Source organism: Ahaetulla prasina, chromosome 1 (genome assembly GCF_028640845.1).
Source record: "Ahaetulla prasina isolate Xishuangbanna chromosome 1, ASM2864084v1, whole genome shotgun sequence".
Lineage (NCBI taxonomy): Eukaryota > Metazoa > Chordata > Lepidosauria > Squamata > Colubridae > Ahaetulla > Ahaetulla prasina.
Window position 1 is genome coordinate 342,296,601 of NC_080539.1, and position 18,039 is coordinate 342,314,639.

Sequence of the window (18,039 nt, forward strand, 5' to 3'; positions counted from 1 at the left end):
TCAGTTTTTGTTAACTCCGATAACACATATCCAACATTCCACAAACGAACCAGCAATGACTATGATGATTTAACTCATATAGATTTCACAGAAGACAACGTTGGTAAAGCTCTTCACAACTTAAAACCATCGCTTTCTATTGGACCTGATGGTCTATGTGCATATTTCTTAAAAAAACTTTCCATTAATATAGCTGAACCCCTAAGTATTATCTTTGATAAAGCTTTCACTACCAGTTCTCTTCCCAAACTTTGGTCACTAGCCACAGTCATCCCCATCTTCAAAAAAGGAGACCCCAGCTTAGTCGAAAACTACAGACCGATCTCCCTTTGCTGCGTCACCTGCAAAGTCATGGAATCTATCATCAATCAATCCATTACCTCACACTTAGAAACTAACAACCTACTCTCCAACAAACAATTTGGTTTCAGGAAAAGTTATCATGTAACTTACAACTTCTCCACTGCAAAAACATATGGACTTCAAATCTAGATCAAGGCAAATCAATAGATGCAATCTACATAGACTTCTGCAAAGCTTTTGACTCAGTAGTACACGATAAACTTCTCCTTAAACTAACATCCTATGGCATCTCAGGACCCCTCCACAAATGGATATCTGCTTTTCTGTCTAACAGACAACAAGTGGTCAAAATTGGCAATGCTTTATCAAATCCTGTTCCTGTCAAGAGTGGCGTTCCTCAAGGCAGCGTCCTTGGACCAACACTCTTTATTCTATACATTAATGATCTTTGTGACCATATCTCAAGTAATTGTGTTCTCTTTGCTGACGATGTCAAACTATTTAACACCACAGACAACACTTCTATCATTCAAAACGACCTTGACCATCTAACCGCTTGGTCTAAAATTGGCAGCTCCAAATTTCAACCAGCAAATGCTCAGTCTTACATATAGGAAAAAGAACTCTAAAACTAAGTACATACTAGATGGACATTACCTTACAGACGACCCCATCCCGTTAAAGACCTTGGAGTTTTCATGTCAAATGATCTAAGTGCCAAAGCCCACTGCAACTACATAGCAAAAAAGCTCTAAGAGTTGTAAACCTAATTTTATGTAGCTTCTTTTCCAAAACACCACACTACTAACCAGAGCATATAAAACATTTGCTAGACCAATTCTAGAATACAGCTCACCTGTTTGGAACCCTCACCACATCTCTGACATCAATACAATTGAACGTGTCCAGAAATATTTTACAAGAAGAGTTCTCCATTCCTCTGAAAACAACAAAATACCTTATCCCACCAGACTTGAAATCCTAGGCTTAGAAAACTTGGAACTCCGTCGCCTTCGACAAGACCTAAGTTTAACTCACAGAATCATCTATTGTAATGTCCTTCCTGTCAAAGACTACTTCAGCTTTAATTGCAATAATACAAGGGCAACCAATAGATTTAAACTTAATGTAAACCGCTTTAATCTAGATTGCAGAAAATATGACTTCTGCAACAGAATCATCAGTGCTTGGAATACTTTACCTGACTCTGTGGTCTCTTCCCATAATCCTAATAGCTTTAACCAAAAACTTTCTACTATTGACCTCACCCCATTCCTAAGAGGACCATAAGGGGCGTGCATAAGCGCACAAACGTGCCTACCGTTCCTGTCCTATTGTTTTTCTTTTCTTCTTCCTATATATGTTTATATGTGTATATACTATATAATCTTTTTGTATGATGTTGTGACAAAATAAATAAATAAAAAATAAAATATGTGGACTTCAAATCCCAGAATTCCATAGATAGCTATGATTGCAAAGGAATTCTGGATGTTGAAGTCCACATATCTTGAAACTGCTGAGGTTGAGAAACACTACTTTACTCATTGAAGTGTGGTGTTATTTCAGTACAGATTCACAATTCACATGCAGTGTCTAACGCTCCCTGTTCCCAAGCAAATGTTTGTCCCAAAAAATGAATTCCAAATTTAGCTCAATTAAAGATGCAGAGATACGTTTCATTTCATTAGTACTCTGCTTAATACATAGTATCATGAAATAAATCTTATTTTCCATTTCTCCTCCAAGGAAATTACAATAAATTTGAGCATCAGCCAAGTATGAAAGCTTAGACAAATCCTTAGTCGAAGCCACATAATTAGGAAAACTGAAGACTGCCATCTTACCAAATAAACTGATTTGTCTAGCTATCTTAGCACCATCTGCACAGAGTAGCAGTGATTTTCCATAGCCTCAGAATCTTCCTCTGTTGAATGGATTAGAACCAATTTTCAAAGAGTTCTCATTGCTACCTGACTTTTAGCTGTAGACTACAGAGATTGTCTATATGTAAGCGCCGAGCGGCAGCCTCCTCTCCAAATTACGAAACCTGATTTCACCACTACTACTAATGTGTCATACTGTGGCAAACATTTGAATAATTCTTGCGAATGTATGCATGTGTGTGCAAATATCAAGTGATTCAAACCCATCATTTGTTTTTCCAAGTGTCGATGACTTGCTGTCCTCATCCTGAATATCCTTGAATAAGCTTTGTAACTCTTACGTTTTTTGTAATTAAATAGATATTCATTTTATCTTGCACGCATGCAATGCTTCAACGTTGTTCTTCAGCAGAAATGTTTTGAAGAAAACTTTATTTGATCTTTAAAACACTGTTAGTTTGACTCTTCTTTGAAAGCTTTCTTCTGCTCAAATGTTCTATTTTTTTCTTTTTCTTCTATTCAAATGCTTATTTTTCTATTCAGATATTAATTTGAAGGCCTTCTGCTTCAAATAAATATTCTAGAATCTGAGTGGGTCAGATTTATCATTCATGATAAATATTCTAGAGCAGGGGTCTGCAAACTTGGCTCTTTTAAGACTTGTGGACTTCAACTTCAGCAAAGCTGGCTGAGGAACTCTGGGAGTTGAAGTCCACAAGTCCTAAAAGAGCCAAGTTTGCGGACCCCTGCTGTAGTTACAGCATAACATTAGAATATGGCTACTTATAGGAGAAGTATCAACAAAACTCACAAAACGTATCTTAAAGTCAAACTAGAGGTTAACATAAGTTTTGGAAAGTACAGCTCCAAGTAACCCTTCCCCATAGATTTTAATTTTAAATAAGGTTAATTGCCCTGTAGATTTTGAACAGGTTGTTGAAAGATTTTGTTCTATCACAATTGCCCTGTTGGAATAATTTCAGTTTAAATAGGGGAAGTGTCATTTTATGATTACGATAATAAGAACTATGAGTTTGCTTTTCCTGTCTGCCTGTTCCTACCAATAGAAGGGTAAGAGCATTACCTGCGCTGCTAAGTAGGGGACTTAATAAAGTATGTACATAGGATGGGCAGAGAGAATTTGCATTGTATACTGTAGATGTTTTCTATATTATGGAAGCACAAGGAAACTGCAATGTATACAATCTACAAAAATTAACTTTTAGTCATACCGAAAAGCTAAAAACTTTCTAGTACCTAAAACATACTACAGTACTTCGTTGTCCTATTCCTTCGCTTCTCTGCATCAACCTACTGAGTTATGTAAGATATCTAAAAATACTCATTTGTCTAGACACAAACAAGCTTTTTTTGTTGTGTAAGGAGAGATAATCATAAATCAAAATTTTAATTATCGCCCTGAATAAAAAGTAGATTCAGCTCCAGCTACTGGCTTTGAGTTCTATAATATTTTGACTATTATATACCAATGCATGCATTTTTTTTCCTTTTATAAAACATCCTTATGAGTAATGAAATTAATAAACCATGAGAGAGTTTGTCATGGGACAATGTCTCATTTTAAAGATGGGTGTGGCAGCATAAGTTTGTTTAGTTTTAGTTTTAGGGACAGGATGATGAAGCAAAGAATGTAATGACATGGCTAATCTCCAACTTCATTTTACGTAACAAAGATAGTATCAACCAAACAAGACAGCAACTGAGCCAGCTGCTAGAAAACAAATATGGAAACAATGATCACTGGGTTGCCCATTCAGCTGACACTCAAGACTTTCAATTTGAGGAAAGCTATATTCTGTATACCTATAGATACATATTCTAGATACTCTTAGACTTCAGTTTCTCCCAATCACTACCTCAGCAAAGGACTGTGGGAGTTGTAGTGCAAATGAACTTAAATACATGATTGCTTGTCCCTATTTGAGATTGTTGAAAAATGACATAAATCCTGTCTTTTCCAAGTAGCTAACCACCTTTTTCAGAAAAATCTGAAATGGCATGAAGACAGTGGTCTTTTTCCATTGTTCTTCTCCAGTGTCTGGTATTCAGTTAAATACTATCTCTGGACGTAGAGGTTCTATGAAATATATTGATAGGAAAGAGATATTGTTGGCAGGGTTTGGGCCAAAATCTTATTGCTTATTTCATCTGTAATTTAATATGCTTTCAAAATACAGTTATGGCTTTAACCGTCTGCTTTAGATGCACTGTTTTACACCAGAAGGCACTGTTTTTGCACATCATAGCATTGGCACTAGATCTTCCCATGCTATGTAGCATATATATAGGAGATGACCAGGCTGAGCCCAAGGGAGGAATCAAACACGTCATCAGTCATGAGTCCCTTCATGCCCAAGAAGATCTAAGTCCAGCCCACTGTGAAATCCTTATCTACTGTCAAATTGCTTTGACTGTTAGTAGTTCAGATTCTTGTAGAATGACCAGGGGTGTCAAACTCAAGGCCCACGGGCCAGATCCAGCCGGCGGGATGCTTAGATCTGGCCCACAGGGCTGGCCTGGAAATAGCAAAGGACTGGCCTGTGGTGCCTCTGCTAGTGAAAATGTGATGCAAGGGGCCACGTGCGTGGGGGGGGCGCATGTGGCCCCCCCACACTCCGTTTTGGCTGGCAGAGTGCTGCAGGAAGCCGTCCAGGCTGAAAATGGGGCATGCGGGGACTGTGCGCTGCCCCCATGACCCATTGTGGTTGGCAGAATGTGGCAAGAGGAATCCATCCCATCTGCCGTCTGTCCCGTCTGCCATCCGCCCTCTGGTTGCCCCACGGAGGAAACCTACAATGTTGATCTGGCCCTGAAGAAATCTAGTTTGACACCCCTGTTGTAGACAGCTTAAACTTGCAATAAATCTTTATACTCATTTGAACTGCCTGGATCTCCTGATTTCCCTGGAGCTTGACAATATCAGGCAGCAAGGGATCTCCAGTGTTTTTGATCTTGGATGAGTACTTCAGCATCTTTCCATGTGATGTTTAGAGTCATTAAGTCTTCCATGTACGTTCTTCATCATATATTTCGAGGTCATCCTCTTGGTCATTTAGCACATCATAAGCAATGATTACAAGCATATTACACTCCACTAGGCTTCCCTTCTCATAACAATAGTGCACTTAGCAAAATCCAGAAAGATAAATTGAATGCTGTAGCAGTTAATAATCTATGGTATCAAATAATATTTTCCTGTGATTTTGTACTGGTTAAGGCACCAGGCTAGAAACTTCAAGATCATGAGTTCTAGCCATGAAGACAATTTTGTGATTTTATGCCAGTCACTCTCTTCTAGCCCGAGGGAATAGGCAATGGCAAACTGTTTCCAAAAAATGTGGCATAGACTTTGGTTTAGTTCTTTGTTCACTTTAGCTCACAAGTGATAAATTGATCACTTTGGTCAATTTAGTCCATTTTTTCTGATCTGAGAACCACCAAAGACAAACCAGGGACCAGCAGGGTCCAAGATTGTTTTGGTTATTTTGTCCAAGAACTAGCAAGAACAACACTGAATGGGATTTAAAGTCATTTGTACTTCTGGGTAATTAATATTAATTATAATTAATATATTATCTTTTAGATAGCTATTTAACAGCTTTTCCCTTTTACTGTATTAAATTACAATTTGATGCACTCAAGGTTTTGGAAGCTTTATGGTACTCTGGAAACAAAAACTCAAATTATGCACTTCTGATCAAGCCCAAAGGCTGTGCCATTTCATGTATTTTGTACAGTGGATAATTCACTGCCACTGGTACATAAATGTTAAAAAGATTGTATCAGTAATTCCCTTAATTTCTTTCTCACACTGACTTTGTCTCCACTGCTGGAGAATATATGATACAGCTTTACATTGGAACGCACAACAGCCGATGGCAATTCTACAAACACCAAATCTAGCTTTCCAGAATGCGTGGGTGAATTTGTAGGTGGCCACTCCAAATGACAAACTCACAGACATGGAAGGCGGCAGGCAACCCATTAATTGATTTCAATAAGTAAATAAGATTTGTGCAATGAAAATGTTGTAGGGCTCTACCATTTCAGAGTGTGAGCTAATTATTGCCTGCCCTAGTTCTTTTTCGTATTTAAAAATTTTGTATGTAAAACTAATATTGAAGTTATCCTAACTGACATTAGGTATGTATTGAGGCTGGTTCTAATGAAGCCAAATACTGAACAATTCAGGACAGGTCCCAGATCCTAAATTGTATGTTAAAACTGCAGCTGTGCACAAATGTTCTTTCCACGTTCTCCACTTAAATTGGGGCAGAAAAACTGAATGAGTAATTCTACTAAATTACTAAAGGATTTTCCACAGTGGTGACAATGGCACGATTGCTGAAAGCGTCCCAATAGGGGAGATTTTCCCTAGTATCTTGCCTTAGGATTCACCAGGGAAGTGGCAGATGACTGAAAACATGACTTTATAATGAAAGAGAAAACATCTACAGACATCCTAGGCTACTGCATAATGAAGAGCAAGAACACCATTCTTCATTAAGAAATTCTCCAGAATGTTCTTATCCTTTGGGGAAAAAAATCTAAAGCAAATATTATTTCCTTAAACTCAATGATAAATGATCAAAGATCTTTTGAGCTTAGCAGGCATTGGCCGAACAACACAGATTTTATTATCTATGATTAATTCAATTTACATCCCATCTTTCCTCTCAGATTTCAAAGTGGTATACATCAATACAGGGAGCCCTCAACTTATGAACAATTTAGCAACTATTTTAAGTTGCAACAGACCGCCCCTCCCTCCTTCAAAGCTACTTCTAACCTGGTTACTCCAATGGCTGCACACATACCCATAATCACATGACCACACCTCAGATACTTGGCAACTGGCTTACTTTTGACCCACTGCAGGGCTCCACAGTCACATGACTGCAATTTATGATGTTTTTCCAGTTTTGCCAGCAAAAAAATGCTGATAGGGATACATTGATAATGGCCATAGTGTTTGCTGCCATGTTCACTTAACAGTCATGGTGCTTGCTTAATGACTGCTGCAAAAAAGTCATAAAATTGGGTTCAGTCATGTGGGTGCCTCGACTTAACAACCATCATGACTTGGGATGGAAATTCCAGGCTCCATTACAGTTGTAAGTCAGACAGCTTCTATCTTCTCATCGCAGTTTTCTCCACAACAATTGACTACAAGTGTCCCAAAGGTGCTTTTTCAAGAAGCGATTGGACTTTCTGGTTTTTATTTGAAGACGTTTCGCTTCTCATCCAAGAAGCTGCTGCTTCTTCCTTTGGGACAACCATGATCTGGATGACTGAGAATCTCCATAGAAATTGATGTATGAGGTAGTTGGAGATGGACATGAGGATTTCCCTGGGAATATCAACTTTTATTTCAAATGCTATTTCATATTAGCATTTTTTTTAAAAAAAGTCTGAAATAAGATTTCTATTTTTGTAAGCAGGATAATTACAGGCTTCCCCAGCCCTGGCTGAGGCCGACCCTAGACTAAGACTCTTTTGCCAATCTCCGACAGTACAGTGTATTTGCCTAAATATCTCTGTGTATAAATCATTTTACATAAAAAGGAACTTAAACTCATTTTCCTCTTGTCCTTGGACTGAACTCGTGGAAGAAGAATAAATGAAGTGGCAAGAAAAAAATGGACCTTGCCCAAGAGGCACTACAAAGGTCTTCTTGTCAAGAGGCCCTAAAATCCTGCAGCCAACATGGTTGTGTTAAAAATATTAGGAATATTAGAAGCTAGAGAGCCCAAGGTCGTTTGCATGCACAATTTATGCTTTACAATATCTTAGCATCAGAACAAATTACATGCTCACATATGAATGTCAATTTGGGTTTCAAAATTATAGATTCAGTATGGCAAATTAGTAATCTAAACAAGGAAGCGTTTTCCCTAATAACAAAGAAATGCATTTCAGGAAAGAATAAGCACCATTTACTATTGCCCTTTATAATCTATCACTCTATTGCAATGTTTCTCCAATTTGGCAATTTGCTAGCTGGGAGCTCTGAGAGTTCACATGCTTAAAATTGCCAAGGTTGAGAAAACTGTGGTAAGAATTGGCAAGTGATAGCTAATGCTACGCTTCCACTTTGCATGGGCTAGTATTTTCTGTTTCCCATTGCATTTAGGGTGGGATAAAGATTTCGGCCCTGTAGTTCTTTCAAAATGATGTTCCTGAACCTGATTTGCTTCTGGCATTTTATCAAAGATACTAATCTGCCATTAGCCCTCCCCTTTCCTAAAGGGGAAATCACTAGAGGAAAGTTCGAAATAAACTTGAACAAACCAGTTCCTGCAAATGCTCAGCAACATTTCTCACTTATTTGTAGCTTGGACACATCGCCAACCCACTCTGACCTGAAGTCACAATAATATTTAAAGCAAATGCAGTAGCCTGATTCTGGGTCCCAGTGTCACCATGGGACAGATAACAACTTCTTTAACTGTTGAATATAAAAGAATGCAACAGGTCAAGGATTAAGCCAATAAACTGTTTTTAATTCATTAAAACTGTCAATCACCAGTTACTAATCCTGATTGCTATGTATGCTGATTCCAAGCTCTGAATAATTTTTTGAACTGGCAATTGGCAGGAAGCAAAAGAGGAGGGACCCATTGCCCTCATGTCTGACTTGACTGGCTTGTTGATATTCATCATTAGTGGGGCTGACTTGAAAAAGGTGGCGTAGTGGTTAGAATGCAGTATTGCAGGCTAATTCTGCTGAATGCCAATTGCCCACAGTTCAGCAGTTCGATTCTCACTACCTCATGCCTTCCATCCTTCTGAGGTCAGTAAAATGAAGATCCAGACTTCTGGGGGCAATATGCTGACTAAACTGCTTAGAAAGAGCGGTAAAGCACTGTGAAGTGGTATATAAGTCTAAGCAGTGGTGAAATCTGAACTGGTTTACTACTGGTTTTCTGGCTGCGCATGCACACCGCGCACCAAACACACTGTGCAATCACATGTGCAGTGCATACCACACACCAAATGTGAGGTGTGTGCACACAGTACACGCCAAAAGGAGGCATGGGGTAAGAAGAACAGTGTGTGTGTGTGGGGGGGTGATCAGCTGTGGCGCACAATCTTCGGATCCTTTTTTTTAATCTTTTAAAAGCATTTTTTGAACCGATTCAGCCAAATAGGTTGTAAAATAATGCTTTTAAAAGGTTAAAAAAAGGCTCTGACAATCCCAGCTGAGGCGCACAATCATCAGAGCCTTTTTTTTACTTTTAAAAGCATTTTTTTACAACCTATTCAGGGGAATAGGTAGGAAAAAATGCTTTTAAAAGGTTAAAAAAAGGCTCTGAAGATCACAGCTGAGCCACAGGATCGTCAGAGCCTTTTTCTTTTACTTCTAAAAGCATTTTTTTACAACCTATTCGGGCGAATAAGTAGCAAAAAATGCTTTTAAAAAGTAAAAAAAAGGCTCTGACGATTGCGCACCACAACTGTGATCGTTGGAGCCTTTTTTTACTTTTTTAAAGCATTTTTACTACCCGTTCCAGAGAACTAGTAGTAAAAAAATGCCTAAAAAGTAAAAAAAAAAAGTTCCGACAATCAGCTGAGCGATGCGCGATTGTTGGAACATTTTTTTTTTACATTTTAAAGCATTTTTAACTACCGGTTCCAGAGGACCAAGGGTAAAAAAAAGCTAAGAAAGTTAAAAAAAAAATTCCAACAATCGCACGTCACTCACCTGATCGTTGGAACTTTTTTTTTTACATTTTTTACTACCTGTTTGGCGAATCAGTAGCCTTTTTTACTACTAATTTGGGCGAACTGGACCAGACCGAACCGGGAGCATTTCACCCCTGAGTTTTAACTGTTATTGCTATTCATAAAAACTGTCAGTACAGATGAAGCATCCCTCCTTGAAGCATGAAAGCAACAGTGTGATTTTTGGAAAGCTCATGCTTGCCCTAGTTATCTGTGTGTGCTTTCACACATACAAGCAATGTTTCTACTGATTATCATGGTGAATTCAGGCAGTGTGGCTTTAAGTGTACAATCTGCATTATACATGGATAATGAGAGGGAGGTGAGGCAATTGACATCACTTGCATCATTTGCACAAAAGAATTCATCACATTGTTGAAGTGATTTACAGAAGGCTATGGCACCAACTTGGTACCCCTTTTATGTTTATTGAGGGTTAGCAGGGTTAAAATAGCTATGCATATTTTAAAGATAAAGAACAGTCTGGTATACAAACTAGTTAGTAAATTTGCATGATCTTGTCTTTTAAAGCCACCTAGGCCAGCAATTATGGGTGCATCAGATGGAGTTGAATTCCATTGTTATCCATGTGTTGCATGAAGAATATTTTCTACCTACCTCGAAAATGGGTGGATTTATCAATAGTCAAGATGGGGTGAGGTCAATAGTAGATAGTTTTGGGGATTTGGGGGATTTTGGGATGGCTAAATGGAACCTCTAAATTCAAAGGCAATGCATCTCTGAATTTTGTAGCTGGCAAACAGAAAGATTATGGTTTCCAAACCTTAATTCTGAAGGATCTGATGGCCTCTAAATGTGCAAAGCCAGATGCAAGTATTTTTGGTATATTTTGCTAAAGGTTTCTCTTTGTTAGAGGCTTTTACCCTTGGAAGCTGAATTGGCCTATGTCATCATTTGAAGTGGTGGGAACTGTCTAGTACTAGAGGTTGATGATATAATTTGTTACAGAAAGCACCTGAGGTGCAATTTTTGGTGAACTCTTTACTGTTCCTAATAACCCATGTTAGTCCAAAGTTAAATAAAAGAAGCATATTACCTATAAGGAAGCAATTGCAGAAATAATCTCACACAAGAAAGCAAAAAGAAAGAAGCTATATAACTGACCTCTTCAATAACATTGACAATTTAACTGACCAAAAGGGAAAATGCACTAAGTAGGTGAAAAGACCTCCCCAAATTTAGCACCCGTCACATAGGATATATTGCAATTGTCATTATAGACCCAGACCTGCTGATTTCACTTCTGGTTGATATGATGGAAGCAGTTGTGCAACTCACAAAGAAGCACCAGTTGGAAAAGGCTGCTATGTAAAATTTCAGTCCTATGGCTGCTCCTGTGTAATGGCAATTCATTGGAATTGCCTTAAAAAACTGGAAGTTTTTGAGAAGAGATTGGACAACCATTTGTCTGAAATGGTATAGAGTTTCGTGCCTGAGCAAGGGGGTTAGACTAGAAGATCTCCAAGGTCCCTTCAACTCTGTTACTCAAGATAGCCAACATCCTTCTGAAGGGCTTCCAACATGTTTTTTTTCATATTTTACTGATTAACTTCAGGTTTTAATCAGATTAGTTCCCATTTCAAAGGAACTGTTGTGAAGAAGTTTTGTGCATTGCCTATGAAGCTATATTATTTTTCATTTGCTCCTAATCCTCTTTCTTGGCCTAATGGGTTTCTCCTCTATTCCTGAAGTCAAGACACTCTAATGCAGGATTGTCAAACTCGATTTCATTGAGGGCCACATCAGGGTTGTGGGATGGACATGGCCAGGGCAGGCATGGCCAACTTGACATCACTGGTCGGGGGTACCTGTGGTGGCCAAAGCACTCAGCCAGCAAAAACAGGTTCCTGAGCTCCGTTTTTGGATGCAACAGCCTCTTGCAACCCTCTTCCAGTGAAAATGGAGTTCGGGAAGACTGCCCACGGCCCTCCCATGCTCTGTTTTCACTGGCAGAGGCACTGCAGGTCAGTCCTTTGCTGTTTTCAGGGTGGGCTCACGGGCCAGATCTAAACACCACATGGGCCGGATCCAGCCCCCAGGCCTTGAGTTTGACACCCCTGCTTTAATGCCTTGACATGATTCCTCAGCTGTTTTCTTGACTGGCATAAAAGACTGTTTACTATGCAGTTACATTGGACATACCATTTAGTTGGTTTTCTAGTGAGAGAACAAGGAACATGATGGGATAGCAGTTCACAACTTTTTAGCCAACTGGAAGAAGTGCTGCTCAATTCAAGAAAGCACTATCCACGCCTGAGATTCTGCTGGTCCTGACCCTGTTGGGTTTTGAACTCTTGGCTTTTCTGTCACGGACTAGGGCCAGGATGGACAGTGATGAGTTGTGAGATAGTTTATTAGGTGTCTCATTGCATTGTAATATTGTTTGTTTATCCTGTTATATTATGCATTTATGTATTGTTCGCATCCAGTCACTGAACTGAGGTGAGCAGCCATATGAAATTCAACAATAAATGGGAAGACCAAGATATTTGCCAGGTCCTTGGATGTAATAAAAAAATGCCATTTACAATTATTATAGTTACAGTTGCTTAAAGTTCAGAGGTTGAAACTGGTCACAAAAAAAACAACTTTGGTTAAACTGACCGGCAGGAGAATTCTGGGAGTGAAGTTCACACACCTGAAAGTTGCTGAGGTTGAAAACACTGGGTTCAAACATGCAAGATGTTATTGACATGAGAGGAATTTAAGTTAAGGGCAACAAACTTGTCCAATGAGTGATATTCCTTGGGACTTACCCATGGCTGAGTTGAAATGGAGCTGTGAAACCAAAACATTTTTGCCTTGTCTGTTCAAGAAATTTGTTGTTGTTACTTGTGAAGTCGTGTCCAACCCATCGCAACCCCATGGACAACATTCCTCCAGGCCTTCCTGTCCTCTACCATCTCCCGGAGACCATTTAAAGTCATGCCAACTGCTTCAGTGACTCCATCCAGCCACCTCGTTCTCGTCCCCTTCTTCTTTTGCCCTCAATCTTTCCTAGCATTAGGCTCTTCTCCAGTGAGTCCTTCCTTCTCATTAGGTTCAAGAAATGCATGCAGCTAATTCACAGGACATCTGTCACTTAAGCAGCGGCTAAAAGACCCATCACTGCTGAGCAGCCACGCACAATGCATTTTTAAGATAGGTGGTATTGGGACATGTGTGCATTCTCCTAGTGAAATGGGACCGCAGCAGGTAAAGGCTGGCCAGAAAGTGGGGTGGGGGCGACCCAGTAACGAACTAGTAGACAGCGTGTATTCCTGCATTCCGGAATGGCTGCTGGGAAAGTGATTTTTTTAAAAAAAACGAAGAAACTGCTTTGTCTTTGGAAGGCTCCGATTTTTGTAAAAGTGTAAACAGAAAGCGACTCTGCGCTCCTTGTAATGAGTGTTTGTGTGGATCTGCTGTACACGAATGGGTGTGTGTGAGGGGGGGGTGGAGAGAGAGAAGTGTATTCATGACTCATTGGCCCCAGGCAAGCCTTGAAATGAATCCCGGGAAAAGAGACATTTGTTTTGCCCTCGCCTTCGCAGCCACGGGGATCCCTGCTTCTTTCTTTCTTTCTCTCCCTCCCGCTCTCTCCACCCCTGCATCGACATTGGTGCTTGCAAATGTAGGCTGAAAGACAGGAGTCCGTCTTGACAGCCATCGCCCCAGCCTCCTTCCCTCCATGGCTGAGGGTGACTCACCCTCGGCACAAGACCTGTAAGTGGCTCCAACTTGAAGGAAGCAGTCCAGCTACGGTCTTCCTGCAGCGGGGACTGGGTTTCCGCGGGCTGCGAGGACCGCCACCGAGCGGGCGAGGACTGCGCGGTTTGGACGAGAGAAGAAAATTTTCCCCTCGCTCCTCAGCACAACTAGGCGGTAGCAAACAAGGTTGGTTGGGTTCAACTCCTGGGCGGCAGTTTTTGCTAAGGTCTGCTTTGAAAAAAGGAGGGGCTGCTCCGGGATTAGCGCGGCTCGATGTCTTGCAACTTCAGAGCAACTTTTCAGAACTTTGTATCCAAAATTGAGGTCATTTGAGAGGGGGGAGGCTGTCTTTCTCTTTCTTTCTCTTTCTCTCTCTCTCACCCCCACCCCTTGCAAGCCAAGATGAGCATTTTTAATATGTATTGTGTGTGTACCCGCGTGCAAAACGCAGTGCTAAAGAACACGGCATGTCCGATTGTAAAGAGCTCCGGAGTTGCCAACTGAGAAAAAGAGGCACACCCACTCTTTAAGTTTTGTACTGCTTGGAGGAGGGAAAGAGCTAGAAAGATCATAGCGGGATAATATGGGCGCACACACCGTTAGTAGTTTAAGAAATGAGACTCTTTGGATTAAAAACGTTAAAAAGAGGCACGCTATTGAAACTGGCCTGGGGTGGAGGTTTTTTTAAAAAAAACAACACTTGAGTTTTAGAAGGAGTTGCAGTCCAAAACGGTGCAATAAATTAGCTCCTGTCAAATAGATTTCTCTTGAATTTAGGAATTAAGAACTTGCTGCTGTGTTTCTTGTAATGTGGACCCCTTATTGAGACTGACCCAGTTCTGGGAGGGGGTTGACCAGGATGGGTACCTACCATCCCTCAAAAATTTCTTTGCAGTAACTTTCTGAGACAGTTCAGTTTGCAGAAGAAAAAATGAAACAATACTTGGTCTGGAATTTGGCCTCTGTGATGTCCTGGGTGTAAATGAAGCTTATTCATCAAGTGTGGTCTTTTCTAGACCAGGGGTCTCCAACCTTGGCAACTAAGCCTGGAGGACTTCAACTCCCAGAATCCCCCAGCCAGCTTTGTTGAAGAGTTGAAGTCCTCCAGGCTTAAAGTTGCCAAGGTTGGAGCCCCCAGGTCTAGACCATCCCCTATTACTCAAGGCAAAAGTCAGTTCTCAGCATTTTGAACACTGTGGTGTGAATGACCCCTAAAACTAGTGTGCTATTATGTGGAAGCCCACGGTGCACAGAACACAATTTTTTTAAAAAAAATAAAGGATAGACTTGAGTTTCAATAGGAATATCCTGGAAGCTTGGTCCTAAATCCCACCTGTAACAGGGGTCCACACCCCTGCACCCATTTCTTCCATAGAAATGAATAGCTCTCATCCAGCTCTAGAAAAGTGCTACTGTACCTTTTGGGACAGCTTGCTGAAGGCAGAGAACTGCTGAAACAGAGTGGCTGTGACAGGTGTGGCTGCAACATAGTCATTTTGCCTTGGGAAATTGTTTCTCAACTTTGAAGACTTTAAGGTGTTGGTGGCTGGGGAATTCTGGGAATGGAAGTCCACACACCTTGACATTGCCAAGATTGAGAAACACTGCTTTATGCAAACCCACAGGAGGAAAAAAAGTCTTATCCTCAATCAGATCAATCCTCCCTCTAGCTCAGGTGTGTCCTATCTACAATTTTCCCTGAGATGGTTCCATGATGTGTGTTAGATGTGTATTCCCTAACCATCATGACTATGGTTGATTTATGCTCATTGGCAGTAGTTCTCCAGGCACTCAAGCTGTGATCTGCTTATATTTCTGGAATCCTGGATCTCCTGGACAAGCAAAGCTGGCTCTGTAGGCAGAGACCGCCTGTATACACACACCCCCAAAGAGAGTAGAGTATCTGCATTAACCAAGTGACTCACATAACCTCTGGCTCATCCACATGGCAATCAGAACACTGATTTATTTTCTGGAGTTATAAGCAATGACTCCCCAAATATTTCTAATGCAAGAATTGTCAGATTTATGTTCTTTATACCTGTCATCTTAATTAATCACGGCCACCTTTTATTTTGATCTTTCGTAGTTCCATCTCTGCAGACAGTCACTCCCAGTTTTAAAAACAACTGTGTGCAATACTGAAACATGTGATACCAATTTATGCAATAAATATTGGCTTACTGGAAATGATCCAGAGCTAGGCATTTGCAAAGCCTGCTTTATTCAGATGTTAGCTCAGAAATCCCATTCAACTGAATGGGATTGACGTTCTGGTCAATAGAATTATAACAGCAGAAATTCCACAATGCCTACTCAGAAATAGGTCTGCTGTGGAGCTTACTCACAGATAATTGTGTGACAGACTATAGCCTTATACAGTAGGCTCATTCATGTCACTGGACAAACTGAGATGTAATGCAACTGCATTAGTGTTTATTCAGAAGCAAGTCCTGTGACTTTAATGGGGTTTATAACTAAGTAATTGAACAAGATTGCAACCTTATGCAACAAATCTCGAGCTTTATTATGATTTCAGATGCAGATCTAGTAGAAGAAACATTAGTGGCATTTTTCAATAAAAAAGTTGCACTCTGAATATTCATTGGGCACCGATGGTTCTGGTATAACTACTGTTAGTTGAATCTCAGTCTCAGCATTTCAAACTATATATATTCTGGATCAGGGGTCTCCAACCGTGTCAACTTTAAGACTTGTGGACTTCTATTCCCAAAATTCCTCAGCCAGCTTTGCTGGCTGAGGGATTCTGGGAATTGAAGTCCACAAGTCTTAAAGTTGACAAGGTTGGAGACCCCGGTTTTAGGACATAATACAGTGATTTAAAAAACAAACAAACTCCTAGGTCCACAAGTCTTAAAGTTGCCAAGGTTGGAGAGCCCTGTTCTGGATCATACAATGAAGAATGTATGAACTTCTTGATTTACTCTAAATTCTGTCATCCCTAATTGTTGGCCATGGTGGCTAGAGCTACTGGACTAGGAGACCATGAACACATGGAAGACAAAAAATGTTCCATCTTCTTCCCTAGCTCCTTATTATGCTCTTATTATGGTAAAGGACCATAATTGGAACTGAATGAAAGCTGGTGGGCTCCCTCCATTCATAGGCACCACTGCAAGCAAAGGCCTCATTCAATCTCCTCCTTCCCATTTGAACAGCTCAGCAAGTTTTGAAATAATTATTTAGTTAGACTTAGCATATCTAAGCCTTTATTTGCCATGTCTACAGGAAAAATAAACCCCTATACTGGATCTTGATTCCTAGTGACTACATCTGGTAAAATTTATTTCTATTCACCTTTTCCATCCAAATAGTGTACTGTGTACACTTAAAAAATGATTTACAGGAAGCACTTACAGACATCATTGGTGGCCTAGGGTGGCTTTAAAAAAACAAAACTCAACGGCACTTTTTTGTGTGGCTATTGATAAAAATAGGATCGCCAACATGATCACCAATGTCCAATGACAGATATACCATAAGAAGAAGAATACCCCACTATCCTGTCAGAGCTAAAAAAGCTTCTTGGATAAGAAGCTAAATGTTTTCAAAGAAAAAACAAAGTCCAGTTGCCTCTTGAAAAAGCACCTTTGGGACAACCATGACCTGGATGACTGAGAATCCCTACAGACTATTGATGTCCATGTTAATATGCAATGAAATGGATTGCAGCAAGGGTTTTACACTTTGGGAGTTTCATTGCAAGCAATGCAAGTTTCTTCTGAGTGAATGGAGATAAAACAGATAGCCCCTTCAGCTGTTTGTATCCCTGCTGTGTTGCTAAATGAACCTGACCATGCATCAAAGCAGATGACAGGTTCACATGATTTTCTGACTTTATTGAAAGCCTAAAGATACACGCAAGAAAGGAAAGCAAGAAAGGAAACATGAGGCTATAATCTAAATTTTCACCTGGGTGCATACTGGTTGAATGCCTATTTATACATTCTCTTCCTTCTCTTCTATTTTCTGAAGGCTATAGAGCTGGACACTCTGAGGCAAAGCTGGCTGGGGAATTCTGGGAGTTGAAGTCCTCCAGGCTTAAAGTAGCCAAGATTGGAGACCCCTGCTCTGTGGCATTCATTAGCTAGGTTTTTTTTACAGAAATTTGACTTGACAACTGCATGTTCTCAGTTTGCATTTAGTATATTTTATAGTAATATTCAGACTGTTTGGTTATATAAATATTGTAGTTCTACTTCCTGTCTCATGTAACTATTTTGAGCAAGTCAGCCAGAAGTCCCAATATATTTTCTATCATAATGCATATTAATGTGGATGGATACATCTGGTGAAGACTTGAGTTGACAGAGAACATTATGTTACAACTATAATCTGTGATTGGGAACATCAAGTCCTTCTCTGCTTTGCC

The 18,039-nt window shown here is 40.1% G+C and overlaps 1 protein-coding gene across 1 annotated transcript in view; it reads left to right on the plus strand.

Moving 5' to 3' along the window:
* The first annotated feature begins 13,476 nt into the window (after positions 1–13,476).
* LOC131187968 (protein AHNAK2-like) overlaps positions 13,477–18,039 on the plus strand; it is a 62,403-nt gene continuing 57,840 nt past the window's right edge. Inside the window, exon 1 of the mRNA XM_058162837.1 lies at positions 13,477–13,832. The gene's annotated coding sequence lies outside the window, so the exon portion shown is untranslated. The remainder of the gene's footprint in view (positions 13,833–18,039) is intronic.